The following is a 12146-nucleotide window of genomic DNA, read 5'->3' on the forward strand; positions in this document are numbered from 1 at the left end:
TTGCGGGGGGGGGGGTTTCCAGCATAATGTTAAAGGCCCTCTGTCTTCAATGTTAAAGGCCCCCCGTGCAGGGTTTTTTAGCATTCCCCTAAGAGGAAATAATAAAATTAATACCATTATCAGAGAGTCTGGCAGCGTGGAAACTCCTGCCAGGCGTTTCTGCTTGGGTAATAAGCACAGTACACTTAGGATACATAATCCAATTTATTCGTCGTCTTCTGCACTTCAATGGCGTGATATTCACTTCCGTGAGACCGGAACGAACGCACGTACTGTTGCAAGAAATACAAACTCTACTGATGAAAGGGGCCATAGAACATGTTCCCCTTCCAGAGAGAAGGTCAGGCTTTTACAGCAGATACTTCCTGGTTCTTACAGTCTGCCTAGCTTTATCACCCCGCACACACACAAAATGTATGGATGCAGCACTGGCTCCATTGAGACTCCGGTGCATCTGCATTTTAAATTACATGGATGATTGGCTAATACTAGCAAAATCGCGATAGGTGGCGCTCCAACACAAAAACATTGTGTTAGCACATCTACTTTTTCTAGGGTTGAGACTCAACGCCAAGAAAAGCGTTCTTTCTCATGCCCAGAGAATGACTTATTTAGGGATAGTCTGGGATTCGATTACGATGCGGGCACATTTGTCTCCAGCACGAATCGAGGCCATTCAGCATACCCTGAGCAGAGTCAGGCTAGGCCAGGATCTCACTGTGAAATAATATCAGAGGATATTAGGGTTTATGGCATCAGCATCCACGGTGATTCCTTTGGGGCTGTTGCATATGACGCCATTTCAGTTGTGACTCAGAGCCGGAGGGTTTCATCCAAGGGCCAACCCTCAAAGGCTGATTAAAGTGATGCGCCACGGGCTTCATACACTAACTATGTGGATAAGACCCCGGTTTGTTGCCTTGGGTCCCACGCTATGAGCGACTTGTCATCGCAAACTGCTAATGACAGACGCCTCCCTGACGGGCTGGGGTGCGACCTTAGATGGTCGTCCAGTTCAAGGGGAATGGGAGGGTCATCAGCTCGGTTGGCACATCAATTGCCTAGAGCTGACGGCTGTATTTCTGGCCCTGAAATATTTTCTCCGCCAAATGAGAAGCTGTCATGTCCTAGTGCGGGTGGACAACACAGCGACAGTCTCATACTTAAGTCACCAGGGAGGTCGGCGCTCGCGCAATCTGAACAAGATAGCGAGGCAGATTTTTCTCTGGGCTCAGGACAAGTTCCTGTCACTCAGAACAGTGTACATCCCAGAAAACCTATTTGTAGGAGCAGATTTACTGTCCAGGCAGACATTATCGACTGGGGATTGGAAACCCCACCCAGACATAGTGTCTCAGATATGGACCTGATTTTACAGAGAGAAAGTGGACCTCTTGGCCTCTTTTCAGATAGCGTAATGTCTCCTTTACTTCTCTCTGAGTTCCCCAGCCCCCCTGGGTCTGGACGCAATGGCGCACACATGGCCGGACAAACGCCTTTATGCGTTTCCTCCAGTGGCGCTGCTCCCGCAGGTTCTAGCCAGAGTTCGCCAGCAAGGCTCTTGCCTCTTTCTGATAGCACCGCGTTGGCTGAACAGAGTATCGTTCTTTAGAGATAATATATAGCAAGTCCGGAGAGGAGGGGCGTTCTGTCTCATATGATAATGCATCTCAGGCCCGACCTGTGGAATCTCCATGTTTGGCTCCTAAGGGTACCAACTGAGGGACACAGGTTTGTCGCCTGATGTTACTGACACTATTTTGAGTGCTAGGGCTCCTTCCACTAGAAAGAATTATGCCTTTAAATAGGGTGTCTTTGAAGCATGGTGCATGACACATAATGCAGATCCTGTTAACTGCCAGTTTGCTACAGTTCTGAGTTTTCTGCAGGAAAAGCTGTCAGCAGCTTATGCCCATCCACTCTCAGGTTTTATGTGGCCGCTTTTTCGGCTTGCCACGCTTTGGTGGACGGGGCGCCGCTCGGGAGGCATCCAACGATTGAGGCCTACAGCAAGAACTAAGATTCCTTCGTGGGACCTAGCTAAAGTCCTTGAGGGTCTGGTTCAGACCTCCTTTTGAACCTCTAGAGTCAGCGTCTGATAGACTTCTGACACTAAAGATGGTTGTTCTTATGGCGATAACTTCTTTAAAAAGAATTGGGGATATGCAGGCTCTGGCGATCTCGCCATCCTGTCTAGATTTTGCCCCAAGAATGGTGAAGTTGATTTTACATCCTTATCTTGTTTACCTGCGTAAGGTTCCCTTTTCGACTGCACATCCGGTCATTCTTGAGACTTTCTGCCCTCCGCCGTTCACCACGCCGGAGCAGGAGTTATACCACAGATTGTGTCCAGTCCGTGCTCTTCAGACTTATGTCCACCGCACTAGCCAGTGGCGTAAGTCAGAGCAGTTGTTTGTCTGTTTTGAGGGCCGCAACAGAGGTGCTCTTGCCTTTGAGGCGCGCTGTCAAGTCTCGCCAGCAGGTCTGAGAGCTCACTCCACCAGGGGAGTAGCCTCTTCTACTGCTTTAGTAAAAGGGGCCTCCTTGCAGAGCGTTTGTGATGCGGCAGGCTGGTCCTCTCCGCATACATTCATAAGATTTTATAGCTTGGATGCTCATGTCACTCCAGGATCTCCTGTCCTCGAGTCAACATCTCAAGCTGATGTCTATGCCATTTGTCCATAAAAGGGGTATCCCCCACTGCTACTTTTAGTAAGGGGTGCCTCCTTACAGAGCGTTTGTGATGCGGCAGGCTGGTCCTCTCCGCATACATTCATAAGATTTTATAGCTTGGATGCTCATGTCACTCCAGGATCTCCTGTCCTCGAGTCAACATCTCAAGCTGATGTCTATGCCATTTGTCCATAAAAGGGGTATCCCCCACTGCTACTTTTAGTAAGGGGTGCCTCCTTACAGAGCGTTTGTGATGCGGCGGGCTGGTCCTCTCCGCATACATTCATAAGATGTTATAGCTTGGAGGCTCATGTCACTCCAGGGTCTCATGTCCTCGAGTCAACATCTCAAGCTGCTGTCTAAACCATTTTTCCATAAAGGGGTATTCCCCACTGCTATTGATTAGGAAGGGGTGCCTTCTTATAGATGTTTGTGAGGCGGCAGGAGCATCCTTTCCGCACACGTCCACTATTTTTAGCTTGGTTGTTTATGTCTGAGATTTCTTTGCGGTCCTTGTGCACACACTTACACATCCGTAAGGGGTCCAGACATCTCCAAGCACGGCAGCGTGGGTATTGTCGTTCCCCATAGCGCTTAGCAGCGCAGCATCGAGTAAAGCTTTTGATAGGGAACGGAGGGGTTACTTGACTGTAACCTTGTTCCCTGAAAAAGCGGAACGAGATGCTGCGCTGTCTTGCCGTACAGTAGATGTCCCAGGACTGGTCTTCAAACAAAAGATCTGACGACACAGCTGTTGATCATCTATTTTATAGCCTCGCATTGGGTGCGCTGTGATGTCGTCATCAACCGAGGCTATATACCTCCGGGTCAATTTCATTGACGTGTTTGCACACTATATTCAGCTGGTCAACGATAAAGACGTTTTCCCCATAGCGCTTAGCAGCGCAGCATCTCGTTCCGCTTTTTCAGGGAACAAGGTTACAGTCAAGTAACCCCTCCGATCTGCTTGTTATCGTTTGTTGCAATTTTTTGTAACACAGAACCATCCCATGATATAAATCTCATCTGTCTAAAGTTGTCTTACCTTTGGTGGCCTGTTGGTTTCAATGATGAGAGCGTATGTTGACAGATGAAGACATGAACACACGGTGTGGCTGCTGTTGGTTTGAACAACAGAGCAATTATCTACAATCCACTCAGTGATGTTCCAGTACACACAGGAAAGATTTCCTCCAGATACAAACTCCTTGAAATAAAGAAAAACATCCAGAAAATATTTGAACAATTTAGAAAAATGTATCATCACTGTTCTTGAGATCATTGATCTGTACTTTGGTTTGGCAGATATCAATGATGTATGTGTCAATTAGAACATAAATACTATCACAGATCTTTAGATTAAATCCTATAATGTGACGTCTACGTCTACCCTTCCTTTTAGGGAACGAGGGTTACATACGTAAAAACAACCTTTGGCTGCATTATCCTACTTCCCTTATTTTGAATAAAATTCAGGGGTAAGTACACACTGTACGTTTGTGTGTACTCTTAGTAAAACACAACATAAAAACTATGTTGAAACTTCCAGTTGGTAAATAAAGATGAGAGTAACTCACTCTGATGTGTTTGAGGGTGAAGTTGACTGGTTTCGTGAGCTGTTTGTTGGTGGTTGTAGGAAGAGTAGCTGAGATGACAGTGGACATCATGGTTTTAACTGTGTCATCTGATGTGATGAAGAAGTCTGGTTTCAGTAGGTTCTCTATTGTGTTGAAGCTTATGAAAGCCACAGCAGCTGATCCTGTGTTGCAGAGACAAAGAAAAATAATGTTTATCATTGAGATTTTCTATTTGTTTATAAAATGTAGTCATGTATGTATCTGCTTTCTGAAAACATTGGTAATCAATGGATGTGTTGAAGTTCTTTAAATCACAACAATATTTGTACACACCATAGTTTTTCTTGGCAATCCCAATGAGATCAATGTCTATAGAAGCATTTTTTGTGTTGAGCTGAGGGATTTTATGTAAGGTGACATTCGGTCCAACCATAAAGACTTGTGCCTCTGATTTATATAAAAATACAGTATGTGATTTAATAACATTTTTATTTATTTTTATATTTTACAAATGTTAGCTAATCCAAAACATCAAAGGTTATTTATCAAATGATTTCAGGTGCATTATACATTTTTTTAGCTGTATTTGTCTCTTACCAAAAGTATCACAAGTGAAACTGACATTGCTACAGTTGTTTGTTTGCTTTACCAACATGGAGACCAGCTTCTCACTGACTCTTATCAAATGGTTTCCAGCAGATAGATTATTCATGTCAGATGATATAAAGGGTAAAGTCTTCTCTGACGTTTTAGAGAGCAGCTCCATAAGATAAGTAATGTTCTAATGAATAAACCGGAAAGGATTTGCATTATTATCTTTATCAATGACTCTATATTTGTCAAGTATCATTCTCTTTCAAAAGTTTTGTCAGACACTGGAGAAAGAAATCTGTAACAACTTTATTAGTTCACTCCAGCAAACACTCAATGACTCTGAAACTGCAGTCCATTTCAACTGGAGGAACCAGACCATCAACATGATTATAAAATAATGTTTAATTTATTGTATAGTTGTATAAGCTAAGCTGACAAAATGAGAGAAAAAAATTTCTTAAAAGTAAAAGTGTGGTCCTAAAAATCAAGACTAATTATAATAATAGATTATGTAAATTGCAATACTTCCAAAACAATGTTACCTATAGATTATACCTATTAGAACAAATATTGAATATTGAGTCATTTTAAATTAGACTTACATTGAAACTGAGGTGTTTTGCTGTAATCTTCTCAATCTGGTCAAGAAGGTTTGTTAAACATCTTGTGCTCTGAAAACAACACAAAGATAACATTAAAATAAACATAATGCACCATTATTTGTAGTGTTATTAAAGAAGCTTAGGTTTAAAAAAACTTACCCTGCATTCATCTGACAGTATATTTAGAGCTGAAATTGAGAGACTTTATAATTTATACAGAAATGTATTAAAAGTCTTAAATGAAAGCCAGAGTCTATCAATTACACCAATAACATGCTCACCTGTATTTATGAGATTTGTAAATATTCCGTCATAGTCATACTCATTGTCGTACCCAAGGGAACCGGTAACATTAACAGAATGGACACCTGTAGTTGCAAGACTTGGAGTTGTTGTATTATAGTTGTACCCAAGGGAACCGGTAACATTAACAGAATGGACACCTGTAGTTGTGAGACTTGGAGTTGTTGTATTAAAGTTGTACCCAAGGGAACTGGTAACATTAACAGAATGGACACCTGTAGTTGCAAGACTTGGAGTTGTTGTATTATAGTCGATCCCTTGAGAACCGGTCCCATTAACAGAATGGACACCTGTAGTTGTGAGACTTGGAGTTGTTGTATTATTGTCGTACCCAAGGGAACCGGTAACATTAACAGAATGGACACCTGTAGTTGTGAGACTTGAAGTTGTTGTATTATAGTCGTACCCAAGGGAACTGGTAACATTAACAGAATGGACGCCTGTAGTTGTGAGACTTGGAGTTGTTGTATTATAATTGATCCCTTGAGAACCGGTAACATTACAAGAAAGGACGCCTGTAGTTGTGAGACTTGGAATTGTTGTATTATAGTTGTACCCAAGGGAACCGGCAACAATAACAGAAAGGGCGCCTGTAGTTGTTAGACTTGAAGTTGTTGTATTATAGTCGTACCCAAGGGAACCGGTAACATTAACAGAAAGGATGCCTGTAGTTGTGAGACTTGGAGTTGTTGTATTATAGTTGTACCCAAGGGAACTGGCAACAATAACAGAAAAGACGCCTGTAGATGTGAGACTTAAAGTTGTTGTATTATAGTCGTACCCAAGGGAACCGGTAACAATAACAGAAAGGGTGCCTATAGTTGTGAGACTTGGAGATGTTGTATTATAGTTGTACTCAAGGGAACCGGTAACAATAACAGAAAGGACGCCTGTAGTTGTGAGACTTGAAGTTGTATTATAGTCGTACCCGATGCAACCGGTAACATTAACAGAAATGACACCTGTAGCTGTGAGACTTGGAGATGTATTATAGTCGAACCCTTGAGAACCGGTAACATTGACAGAAACAATGCCTGTAGTTGTGAGACTTGAAGTTGTTGTATTATAGTTGTACTCAAGGGAACCGGTAACAATAACAGAAAGGACGCCTGTAGTTGTGAGACTTGAAGTTGTATTATAGTCGTACCCGAGGCAACCGGTAACATTAACAGAAAGGACACCTGTAGTTGTGAGACTTGGAGTTGTTGTATTATAGTCAATCCCTTGAGAATTGGTAACATTATCAGAAAGGACGCCTGTAGTTGTGAGACTTGGAGTTGTTGTATTATAGTCAATCCCTTGAGAATTGGTAACATTATCAGAAAGGACGCCTGTAGTTGTGAGACTTGGAGTTGTTGTATTATAGTCAATCCCTTGAGAATTGGTAACATTATCAGAAAGAACGCCTGTAGTTGTGAGACTTGAAGTTGTTGTATTGTAGTCGATCCCATGAGAATCAATAACTTCAGCAGAAGGAGCGCCTGTAGTTGTTTGACTTGGAGGTGCTATAAAGTCGCTTCCCCAAGAACCGGTTACTTTAAGGAAAAGAAAACAAATACAAATATGGAAAGACACAAAACTAAATACAGCTGAATTACTGCAACACGTCGTATATGTAAAGCATATTTAACTCTTGAATATTTTCATATAGAGATACAGTTTAATGCTGAAGTGTAGATTGTGTTGATTGATGTGTTTACACTGCTGAACACTTACACAACATAACACAGATGATAATTAGCAGTCCTCTCAAAACATCTGTCAGAAGATAGAAATAAAAAAATTCAGTTAACAAATGAATTATTTTTAATAACTTTGAAACAAATGTTTCCTAAACTGCATTTACTAACACATGATTTTACAAGGTAATTTTCATTCTGATCTTAAAAATACAATTAATAGTAATACAACTAAAATACAGTATATAATAACATTCAGGTTGATACATATATACATATATACACATATATACATATATATATATATATATATATATATATATATATATATATATATATATATATATATATATATATATATATATATATATATCAGGGATGCCACAATTCTCAATAAATTATTGAACCGTTCGGTTCGACCCCCACGGTGCAATACGCGCATGTGAATTGCGTTTTTTTCGGTTTGTCCATCCAAATCTATCAGTTTTATATTCCCTGCACATTTGTTAATGTGTGCGTCCGCATGATCTGCACGCTTATAAACGCCACAGCGAGTTGATATCCAGTCACTGCGTGCTACCTGCGTTAACTCTGCTTGAACTCTGCTTGCAATGCTGGTGTCAGATTTCATTCGCGCGCACACACACCCAACAGAAATACGACAACAAAAAGCAGCAGAACGACTGTCTTTTAAATCTGAGGTGTGGATTAATTACTTGCGCATGTAAATTACATACAACATCAATGTAAATATGCAAATTCGCGTGGGGCAATGCGAATGACGCAAATTGGGCTTGTTATTGATGCAAACGCGCGTTATTTGCCTCAAACACGTCTTCAGTCCTCAAAAAGTTCAACTCAAGAAGAGAAAGCGCCTGATGCTAAAATAAATCCCACCAGTAATCTTGATTGAGAAATGCATTTTTGGTTTCAGACAGCATGATGTTGGATTTAACAGTAGTGCAGTAAGGTATAGCCTTCATTTACAATGTAAAGTTTAATTTACTAAGTACAGGTATATAACATGTCAAATTTATGTAATGTAATGAATTCACATGTTCCTCAGTTTGAATAGGATATCATTTTTATATGTCTTTATTTAATTATATCTCATATTATTGTATCAATACACTAGAAATGTGTAAAATGATTTTGCATTTACATAAAATAAAGAGAACTGCAATTAAAACCAGTATTTTAACATCTCACTGTTCCTGTTACCTAAGCACAGAATAATAAAAAACACTTTAATAGGCCGAGGCATCAGAACCGAAACCGAACCGAAAACCGTGGACAAGAACCGAAATATGTATTGAACCGTGAACTAAGTGTATTGTTGCATCACTAATATATATATATATATATATATATATATATATATATATATATATATATATATATATATATATATATATATATATATATATATATATATATATATATATATATATATATATATAGTGTTTTTTTAAATAACTGTATATCTGTCCTTTATCACTCACTTTCTAAAAAATCTATGCACCAGGCTTGTACTGGCCATCGGGACAACTGTAAAATTCACGGTGGGCCGCAAGATGGTGAGATGACAACTTTTTTAAGTAGCCTAGGCTATTTTTAAGTAAGCATGTTGATTGCATGAAGTGTCCATGTTTTTTTCAACAGTAGCTGTGCTCGACTTCATGCAGCGCTGCACAGAGTGATCGACGTATGACATAAGTGTACTGCAAGAAAAATTTGAAAGCTGACCTGTCACGGTTCCTTTAGCCGATCAGTCTGCGTTGAGCTGCATTTAGCTGAAAACAGCAATTTACTGAAATCTACTGACAAAATCTAACATAATCTCTGAACATAATAATGGGAAAATGGAGAAAAAAGCCAAGCACTGGAGAACTCCAAATGACAGAAATTGTACTGTTTTTTTCTTCTTTCTCAAATGTATATGTAGGCCTACATTAAGCTTTTACTTTTTTTTAGTCTAGGATGGTTGGGAAACCGCCTCGTTATGTGCTAAAGCCCTTATAATCAAAAATAAAAAAATTGCTTTTTATTCATACCGTGTTGACATTTTATATTATTTAGAAATATGTTGTTAAAATGTTTTAGGCCTTCCCCAATTTTGCTTAATAAGGCTGTAAATTTGCTGCCAGCTGATTCAATAAAATGTATATAAATTAATGATTCATGTAAATGTATAAATTATTCATCTTGCATAATAATATTGACTCTTGTTCTTCTAGGTCTATTGATTTTTTTTTAAGTTTGAAAAAATTTATTCTGTTAGATGTTTTTATTCTTGGCTATTTATTTAAAGTTTTCTATTCTTATTTTTATATCATTGTCTTGTTTGTTATTTAGATTTTTTTATGTGATTTTGATTAAAGGATTGATACATTGCATAGCAAACATACAGTCGACTTCAGCATGGATGAACCAAAGCATGGGTGTATACAGACGATTTTCTTTTCCAAAAGTTCTCTACATCATTTTATTCTTAAACTTCCCCGTTAAGCATCATAGCATATGTAAAAGTTCTTCCTGTGACATTAATTTCTTTATGCTTCAAAACAGCGTAAATGTAACTTAACTAATTACGTATAAGCGGATCACATAATATGCAAATTAGTCCCTGCCTCTACTCAATTGCACAGCTCGGGTCATATAATTAAATATGCAAGTTAGTTCAAACGTTTTATACAATGCATACTGTGTGATTGCAGCACTAATCTGAAGCAGCTTCAGCAACATCCACACATAATATCTAAAGCTCAAACTACTGATCCACTTGTTCAACTGTGATGATGATAAGAATGTCTTTGGAAAAAAGTAAAAAAAAAATGTTATGGAGAAAATACTCAGCAATGTTGTTGAATGATGAATTTGCCCATGGTTTTCAATGAATCATATTAAAAGCACCGCATAGACATATAAACAACAATAAAAACTTTAACAGATGATAAAGAAAATAAAATCTTACCTTTGTTAAGAATGGAAACCATTATGATCTGTCTGATACCCAACACTAGATTATTTTCATAACAAAACCAGATTAGATTGTTCAAAACAGATTTAAAGACAAAACAAATAGATGCTGCAGATTCATGAAACTGTGTTTGTGTCATGCTTTTGCAATGTAAAGAAATGCTGCACGCAAGTTTTTCGTTTTGACTAATGTATAGTTGACATAACTAAAAAAAACATTTGAAATTATTTAACTTAATTTAAATAGTAAAACAAAAACGTATGTTTCCATTCTTTTTTACAGTGTTTAAAATGTGGTTATCAACTAGATTTCATCTGTTTGTTATCTACACTGTTACAAAATGCTCCCTTAAGTTTAAATCAATTTGGTTATACAAGTCAAATTAACCTACTAAGATTTGACTAGTGATGAGTTGACATAACTCATAAAAACAAGTTAAAAGTAGACTATTAACATAATTCAGAACAAAATCATAAACGTGTTTAAATCATAAACAAGACAAACATCATGAAACATCATCTACTTATGACTAACACAAGCAAAAACATTAATAAACAAAAACAGCTGGAAATGTGATGTAAAGTATAAATGTAAAGTTAATCTTACCTGAGGCGAGTTACGGTATATTGATCTTCATCTGACACAACTGAATACAAGCAAATATTTGTTTGTTTCTTTTCTTCTCTGTTTGATTTCCCATTCAAATGAGTAACTAAACTCAAACTCATTTACACACGTATCCAGTTTCACATCAAATATTCAGGCCTTGTCCACACGGACACAGGTATTTTTATAACCGTGACTTTTTTACATGGTTCGGCCGTCTGTCCACATGAAAACGCAGTGTCAGGGCACTTAAACCGAACATTTTCGAAACCCCTGCCAGGGTAAGGATGTTAAGAAACGCCGGTTGCAGTGTTGTTGTGTAGACTAGTGCTTCCCAATCCTGGTTCTAGAGGCCCCCCTCCCAGAAAGTTTTAGATGTCTCCTACCCCTGATTCAACTCATCAGCTTTTTAGGGAGACATGTTTACCATTTTTGAAGTAGGCCGATAAGTTGAATCAGTTGTTTTAAATAAAGAGACATCTACAACTTTCTGTCAGGGGGGCCTGAGGACCAGGATTGGGAATCATTCGTGTAGACAGTAAAACCAGGCTTTTTGCCTTGCGACGTCACATTTGTTAGGCTTCTGATTGGCCAAAGTGGCTTTACGATTAGAGTTATATCGCCGCCTGCTGGTCTGGCATGCTTTTAGCGCTTGATAGCGTTTTTGCTTTTTCATGAGGATGGAGATATCTTTTAAACCGAGCATGTGTGGACGGGATTTTTTTGGAGGAAAAACTCTGGTTATAAAAATATCCGGGTCCATGTGGACTAGGCCTCAGACTCATAAATCCCTACAGCATGTCCATGCAGATGAGCAGGAATCTTGTGCATCTTACTATTAAAGTTTTTCCAGAAATTATTGTACTGTATCTGTAACTTTAGTTGCACACCGTCTGTAAAACACTAAAGAGCACACAATGACCATTTATTCACCTTCACTGTTCCTTATAGTAAAATGATCTTCCGAACATTGTCTGGTCTCTCAAAAAAATTTAATTAAACTCTTTACTGTGAATACCTGACAGAAAGTGTTTAATGCCTATAAAAATGATAATCTTTTCTGTCTTTCTAAACAGTATCTGTAAGACATTTTAATCATTCATGTCCTTACTTTTGAAAGTCACAATGCCTA

Source organism: Misgurnus anguillicaudatus, chromosome 3 (assembly GCF_027580225.2).
Source record: "Misgurnus anguillicaudatus chromosome 3, ASM2758022v2, whole genome shotgun sequence".
Classification (NCBI taxonomy): domain Eukaryota; kingdom Metazoa; phylum Chordata; class Actinopteri; order Cypriniformes; family Cobitidae; genus Misgurnus; species Misgurnus anguillicaudatus.